Source organism: Gossypium hirsutum, chromosome D03, assembly GCF_007990345.1.
Source record: "Gossypium hirsutum isolate 1008001.06 chromosome D03, Gossypium_hirsutum_v2.1, whole genome shotgun sequence".
In the NCBI taxonomy this organism is placed as follows: domain Eukaryota; kingdom Viridiplantae; phylum Streptophyta; class Magnoliopsida; order Malvales; family Malvaceae; genus Gossypium; species Gossypium hirsutum.
In genome coordinates, this window is record NC_053439.1 from 21,949,943 (window position 1) to 21,958,817 (window position 8,875).

An 8,875-nucleotide genomic window follows, 5' to 3' on the forward strand; every position below is an offset into this window, starting at 1 on the left:
GATCAACTGAAAACTCATCTGACTGAAGCTCCAATTTTGGTGCAACCCGAATCGGGTAAGGAGTTTGTCGTTTATAGTGACGCATCCCTACTCGGGTTGGGTTGCGTATTGATGCAAGAAGGTCGAGTTGTGGCCTATGCGTCGAGACAATTGAAGCCACACGAGAGAAATTATCCGACCCATGATCTCGAACTAGCCGCCATTGTGTTTGCATTGAAAATATGGCGACATTATTTGTTTGGTGAGAAGTGCCATGTGTTTTCGGATCACAAAAGTCTCAAATATTTGATGACTCAACGGGACTTGAATCTGCGACAAAGACGTTGGCTTGAATTGTTGAAAGATTACGAGCTTGTCATTGATTACCACTCGGGAAAGGCTAATGTGGTTGCGGACGCCTTAAGCCGGAAATCACTGTTTGCTTTGCGAGCGATGAATGTACACTTGTCTGTTCTACCTGACAATGTGTTAGTAGCTGAATTAAAAGCCAAACCATTATTGACTCATCAAATTCGTGAAGCTCAGAAAGTCGATGATGAATTGGTTGCAAAACGAGCTGAGTGTGTTCCGAACAAGGAATCGGAGTTTCAGATTGATGATGATGGTTGTTTGAGGTTTAGAAGTCGTTTGTGCGTTCCAAGGAATTCGGAACTCATTCCGATGATCCTGAACGAAGCCCATTGTAGCCGAATGTCAATTCACCCGGGGAGCACGAAAATGTACAACGACTTGAAACGTCGGTTTTGGTGGCATGGTATGAAGCGAGACATCTCCGACTTTGTTTCGAGATGTTTAATATGTCAACAAGTGAAAGTGGAACATCAAGTGCCTTCAGGGTTACTTCAGCCGATCATGATACCGAGTGGAAATGGACCGAGTCACAATGGACTTTGTGTCCGGACTGCCATTGTCCGCAAGTAAGAAGGATGCGATTTGGGTTGTTGTTGATAGGCTGACTAAGTCGGCTCACTTTATCCCCGTGCGTACGGATTTTTCATTGGATAAACTAGCCGAATTGTATGTTTCTCAAATTGTGAGATTACATGGAGTACCTATTTCTATCGTGTCGGATAGAGATCCGAGATTCACCTCGCGATTTTGGAAGAAATTGCAAGAAGCTTTGGGTACCCAGCTGCATTTTAGCACCGCTTTTCATCCCCAAACCGATGGTCAATCCGAGCGGATAATTCAGATACTCGAGGATATGCTGAGATGCTGCATCCTTGAGTTTAGTGGTTCATGGGAACGGTATGTACCTTTGATTGAATTCGCTTACAACAATAGTTTTCAATCAAGTATTAAGATGGCACCTTACGAGGCTTTGTACGGTCGTAAATGCCGTACACCATTGTTTTGGACCGAGCTCGGTGAAAGTAAAATTTTCGGAGTTGATTTGATTAAAGATGCCGAACAGAAAGTAAAAGTAATCCGTGAAAGTCTGAAGGTAGCCACAGATCGTCAGAAATCGTATGCGGATCTGAAACGGAAGGACATTGAATATCAGGTGGGAGATAAAGTGTTCCTTAAAGTTTCGCCTTGGAAAAAGGTACTTAGGTTTGGCCGTAAAGGCAAGTTGAGCCCGAGATTCATTGGGCCGTACGAAATCTCTGAACGAGTGGGGCCGGTTGCATATAGATTGATTTTGCCCCCTGAACTTGAAAGGATACACGATGTCTTTCATGTTTCGATGCTTCGACGCTATAGGTCTGATCCTTCGCACATAATTAGTCCGTCGGAGGTTGAAATTCAGGCTGATATGAGCTATGAAGAAGAACCGATTCGTATCCTAACTCGTGAAGTGAAGGAGTTGCGAAACAAAAGGGTTCCGTTAGTGAAGGTGTTATGGCTCAAACATGGGATTGAGGAAGCTACTTGGGAAACTGAGAGCTCGATGAAAGAACGATACCCAAACCTATTTACCGGTAAGATTTTCGGGGACGAAAATTTCTTAAGTGGGGGAGAGTTGTGATGTGATCCGGCTCGATTAATTGAGTTGGGTTCACTTAAGATGCCCGATCGTCGACGAGAAGCTCGTTCAAATTTGTAGATAGATGGAGTTTGAATGTTTTATAAGTGGAAGGTAGGCAAAATGGGTTCAAAGGATGGGTTTTGGTTTGATGAAAGATAGGTTCGGTTTAACAAAGAATTAAGTTACAAAGATGATAAATAAATGGAAATGGATAAAGAACTCAAACTTTAAGAATGATTCAATACTAAAAAGTATTGCCCCGAGTCTTATATTGCTTAAGGTGAATTTTGATGAAGGATAGAAGCGGACCTTGACCCGTTACCTATATGGAGGTAAGAACCAAAGGTATAGGAAGATGGTTGAACGCCACACCGATTCGGTGATAAGTTCAATGGAGTTCGGATTGACACCACTAGCAAGCTAGATAAGTCGCTTCGAGACTCGAACGAAAGAAGAGAGGAGGTAACCTCACAAGAACAAAAGTTCTATTAAGTTTAATTGATCAAATTCTGTAACCTTTTACAATAAACAAAATAAACTATTTATAGGCTCTCTAATGCCTATTAAAATTCAGCTACTAATGTGTTCACACAACAATTAAAAATGTTCACACTTCAAGCATTAAATCTCTGTTCATGGATAGTGTAAGTTCATGCATGGTTGAATAATCATGTTTCTTCCCAAAACCCGTTCATGCATGCTTAACCAATAAGAAAGCTTCCTTGTTCCATGAATGTGCATCTTCAATTCATATCCAACCCCTCTTGGACAAATGCTAGGTGCATGGGTCATGTATCTCTCTTAATTAAAGCTTTAATGATGGGCTGGTTCATGAATGGAAGCATGTACCTTCTAAATTCGTTCTCCCCTTTGTACATGCACATTATACATTCAATGTGATGAACTAAGGTAATATTTCCTCCCTTTGGACGTTCATGAATCCACCCATACATGTATAGGAGCTGATTGGTCAAATTGAGGTGTGAATGGCTTAGATGCTGCCTTGGGAATACGATCGGCCAAGCTTGTGCTTTAAATTGCTGGACACCTTTTGGCCAAATAGGTGCCTTGGGGAGCCAAATGGATAAGCCACCATTCATTGAAAGAGGCCTTACATGCACCGTCCCATACATTGAACCTATCATGCATGAACCTTGTTTAATTACTCTCCAAATTCAGCTCACCTACAAAAACACATGGACCAAAATTAAATCACATAAAATTCAGCTGAACAAACATTAATATAATTTAGACACACTAATTAAACATAAATTAAATTAGACAAATTTAATAAAGTCTTAACAAGACATATTAAATTTGGCCAAGACACATTTAAAACATGTAATAAGTCAAAACATAATTATGAGCTGTAGTAATTTAAACTAAATTAATAAATTACTTAATTTATTCAGACATTAAAATAAATGAGTTGAAATAAACTTAAGCCAAGCTCAAACGAGCTAAAGTAAGCTAAATTGAGCTCAAACGAGCTAAATTAAGCTCATGTGAGCTAAATCGAGCTGGGAAAAACTAAGATTGAGCTTGTTGAGTTGAGATTGAGCTTCATCTTGCACTTGGGGCCCTCGTGTTTAGGCCAATCATGATAGCAACGAGTGGTGCCACAACATGATGCGATTGAGATCACATCATACCCTCCCTCTTGAAGACGATTTGTCCTCAAATCGGGCCATTTTCTCAAAAAAAATTTTACATCGTCACCAGCCCCTTTGTCGATGGAATTGGCATAGTTGCTCCCAAAAACCTGGAAATCAGACATGCCTTGAGTAGGACACAATTTATGTTTATACCCTCCCTCTTTAGGAGGGAACCACTTTGAAGTGTCACCTACACAAAAATTAAATAGATTAGTGACACCATGGTTTATAAGTTCAAAAGGTCTTCTTAAGATCTTATGCAAAAATTGAACCAATGAACCAGTGCCGGGATCAAAAGTAAAAACCGTTCTTACCTTTTTCTCCAATGGACACAAACCTAAATCACAAGTCAGTCGAAAAGCATAATCTCGAAAATCAAAATTGCAAAATCCAAACCCTTTTAACAAGAACAAAGAATAATAATCTCCGGGGTCAAAAACAAAGCTTCCTCTTGCTTGGCTTGACATTAACTTAGGAATGTATATCCCGGGTTTAAAAACGCGATTTTCATTGATCGTTTCGCAACGCAACAAAAATTTCTTCTTCACCAAGACTTCACACATGTCAAGCAAATAGGAGTTAGGCATACATACATTTGAGCAATCAAACCCTTCATATTTCATTCGCACACGTAAACAAGAAAAGTTCACACCACAATTTAGATAATTCACATGATCATCACAAACACACAGATTAGATGTCAACTTTTCATCACACAATCCCAAATTTTGTTCGGGCTTACCTTGACTTACTTCTTGATCAATCTTGACAATGATAGGCTCATGAGCAGAAAGATATTTCACATTACTATGTAAAACACATTTATCAACAATCAAATTATGATTTCCAATCAGATCAAGATGAAAAACTTTCTCACAAACTAAGTCTTTGCTAATCTCGTCATCAAGAATCAAGTAAGATTGGGAAGACTCAAATACAGTAGATCCCTTACATGGCTTACCTTTAAGCACTTGTGGACTAGGGTCATCTACGATCTTACCTTTCTCGACTAATCGAAATCGTTTCTCCTTAGAAAAATATTGAAGTTGAAATTGATCGATGGGATTTTGAGAAACCTGAAAAGTAGAAACAAAACAAGGAAAATTCATAGGATGGTTAGTAACAACACTCCTTTCTTCTTCACTCTCGTTTCTTCCTTCAATCTCACTCTCTTTTTCGGTTTCCTTTTCTTTTTCGCACTCGTTTTTATTTTCAATCTCATTTTCAATTTTCTTTTCTATCTCACACTCATCCTCTTTTTCTTTCATTTCTTTTTCTTTTTCATTTTCTCGCTCACACTCTTTTTCTTTCTCACATGATGTTTCGATTTCATTACAAAAGTATAAATCATCAAAAAGAGAAACCTTTTGTTGAGAATAAGAAAAGGGTTCTTCACACAAATGGCAATCTTCTCTTTGTGATAGATCTTCCGTAGCCGAGTACTTTGACACTTTTGAAGCACGTTCGCCTCTTCGTAAATAATCCTTTGTAGATGAATAAATTGAGGCACTTGTAGAGACACGTTTACTTTTTCGTTTATCATCTCGGAAGGACTCAAACTCGGAGTTTGCTTCTCTTGGTCTCGAACGCCTTGTTGAATAAATGTCTTGATAAGAGTCTCTTGTCGAGTAGTGTCGTCGGGATGATCTTAACTCCGTCTCATGACTCGATGAAATTTGCTTTTGTTGGGCTCTTGTCTCTATTCGATCCAATCTATCATGCAATTTATCAAAATTTGATTTCACAATTCTACGTATCTCTTGCTTCAAATATTGGAAATCTGATTCGGAAAATTCTTGTGACATGATTTTTTTTTTTAAATGATTAAAATAAAATAGAAAGTAAATACCTCACCACAAAAATCTCACGTTTCACTCACAATGGAAATTGGATAGCACTCCACTCGTGTTTACACTCTTCTAGGCTTTTTCTTTGATGTAAAACACACGTGCCTTTTACCTCTCGACCTCGTCTCACAATTTCGTAATTCGTCTCGATAGACTTAATTTGCTGCTTGAGGGTCGGTTTCAAAATAGGTTACAAAGGAATGATGTGGGTGTAAGGTAGGCTAAACAAAATAAAATCAAGGCTAAGTGTGGCGTTGGGATGGGTAAATAATGGTAGGAAGGGAAACTTGATGATCGGAGCAATTAAGAGAGAAAAAATAAAAATAAAAACTCGCAAGACTTTTCACTTTTTTTTAACTTGATTTTTTTTTTGGTCACCTTTTTTTTTGCTCGATTTTTTTTTTCACTTTTTTTTTGAATTTTTTTTTTCAATCAATTTTTTTTTTCGAAATTTTCTTATTTTTTTTTTGTTACTCCAATACAATAGTAAGCTAAATACAAGGGAAAAAATTAAATTACAACTCAAAATTTTTTTTTGATTTTTTTTTCACGTTTCGAACCTACTTGCGGCCTAATACGAACATCGGTACTCCTCGTTTTAGTAGCTCTGATACCAAATGATGTGATCCGGCTCGATTAATTGAGTTGGGTTCACTTAAGATGCCCGATCGTCGACGAGAAGCTCGTTCAAATTTGTAGATAGATGGAGTTTGAATGTTTTATAAGTGGAAGGTAGGCAAAATGGGTTCAAAGGATGGGTTTTGGTTTGATGAAAGATAGGTTCGGTTTAACAAAGAATTAAGTTACAAAGATGATAAATAAATGGAAATGGATAAAGAACTCAAACTTTAAGAATGATTCAATACTAAAAAGTATTGCCCCGAGTCTTATATTGCTTAAGGTGAATTTTGATGAAGGATAGAAGCGGACCTTGACCCGTTACCTATATGGAGGTAAGAACCAAAGGTATAGGAAGATGGTTGAACGCCACACCGATTCGGTGATAAGTTCAATGGAGTTCGGATTGACACCACTAGCAAGCTAGATAAGTCGCTTCGAGACTCGAACGAAAGAAGAGAGGAGGTAACCTCACAAGAACAAAAGTTCTATTAAGTTTAATTGATCAAATTCTGTAACCTTTTACAATAAACAAAATAAACTATTTATAGGCTCTCTAATGCCTATTAAAATTCAGCTACTAATGTGTTCACACAACAATTAAAAATGTTCACACTTCAAGCATTAAATCTCTGTTCATGGATAGTGTAAGTTCATGCATGGTTGAATAATCATGTTTCTTCCCAAAACCCGTTCATGCATGCTTAACCAATAAGAAAGCTTCCTTGTTCCATGAATGTGCATCTTCAATTCATATCCAACCCCTCTTGGACAAATGCTAGGTGCATGGGTCATGTATCTCTCTTAATTAAAGCTTTAATGATGGGCTGGTTCATGAATGGAAGCATGTACCTTCTAAATTCGTTCTCCCCTTTGTACATGCACATTATACATTCAATGTGATGAATTAAGGTAATATTTCCTCCCTTTGGACGTTCATGAATCCACCCATACATGTATAGGAGCTGATTGGTCAAATTGAGGTGTGAATGGCTTAGATGCTGCCTTGGGAATACGATCGGCCAAGCTTGTGCTTTAAATTGCTGGACACCTTTTGGCCAAATAGGTGCCTTGGGGAGCCAAATGGATAAGCCACCATTCATTGAAAGAGGCCTTACATGCACCGTCCCATACATTGAACCTATCATGCATGAACCTTGTTTAATTACTCTCCAAATTCAGCTCACCTACAAAAACACATGGACCAAAATTAAATCACATAAAATTCAGCTGAACAAACATTAATATAATTTAGACACACTAATTAAACATAAATTAAATTAGACAAATTTAATAAAGTCTTAACAAGACATATTAAATTTGGCCAAGACACATTTAAAACATGTAATAAGTCAAAACATAATTATGAGCTGTAGTAATTTAAACTAAATTAATAAATTACTTAATTTATTCAGACATTAAAATAAATGAGTTGAAATAAACTTAAGCCAAGCTCAAACGAGCTAAAGTAAGCTAAATTGAGCTCAAACGAGCTAAATTAAGCTCATGTGAGCTAAATCGAGCTGGGAAAAACTAAGATTGAGCTTGTTGAGTTGAGATTGAGCTTCATCTTGCACTTGGGGCCCTCGTGTTTAGGCCAATCATGATAGCAACGAGTGGTGCCACAACATGATGCGATTGAGATCACATCAAGTTGTAACAGCCCAAAATTTACCCTAGTCGGGAAGTGGTTTCGGGACCACAAAACTGAGTTACAAGAAAATTTATTTTTTTTTTATTTTAATTGCATAGATTAAATGTGGTAGTGTATGTGTGGAAATAACAAAGGCCTAAAATTAGCCTTAGGAATGTGGATTTTCATGAAAGGACTTAGTTGAGAAATTTAGAAAAGATGATAGATAAATTGAAAGGATTAAATAATAACAAGGTGAGAAAGTTTGGGTTTGCATGTCAAGGTGCCCAATTCTTGATAGGTGGCCGGCCAAGCATGGTTCCCTTCCTCCAAGTTTATGTTGATTATTATTTAATATTGGTAAGTGGAGTAGGAAATAAAAGAAATGAATTAAAAAGAAAAGAAAGGATGAATAAAATAAGGGAGGAAGGAGGAGTGTTCATCCTTTTCCTTACCACAATAGCCGAACCTAAAGAAAGAAAAGAAGAGAAGAAGGTGAAGCAAAGGCATTCGGCCTTTTGAATGAAGAGGAGGTTAGTAAATTTTGTTAAATTTTCTTTGGAGATAATAGTTGTTTGGGTTAATCATCACGTTTTTCTTACCTAGCCATACTAAAATTTCGAATTTAGAGTGTTGGATGGAGCTTTCGGTTATGGTATGTGTGAGAAGAACTTGATTCTTTCTTACCTTTAAGTTTTGATGGATCAAGAAAACAAAAGGTTGTTGATGAAAGAAATTAATGTGTTAAGAGATTATATGAAACTTATTCATGTTTATATATGTTATATGCAACGAAAATGGTTGATGATTTTGGAGGTGATTAGCTTGAATCGGCCACGGTATATCCATAAACACGATCTATGCTTGTTATGTTACTCATGGTTAAAACAATTCGGCTATGACATTCGGCCATGGATGGTTGTATTTCTTTGATGTTGTTTTTGATGCTTTAGGGCATTGAGGGTTGATTATAGATGAGGTGAGTTTCTTGATTTAAAATTTGATGGATGTTAAGCTAATTGGGCAACCAAAGGTTCAATATTTTTGTTATGAGGTCATATGTGCATTTCGGCCATGGTCTTTGCTTGAATATGAGATTTGTAATGTGATTTTCCTAAATTGTCTATGAATTTGGTTGTTGATTTCATGGTAA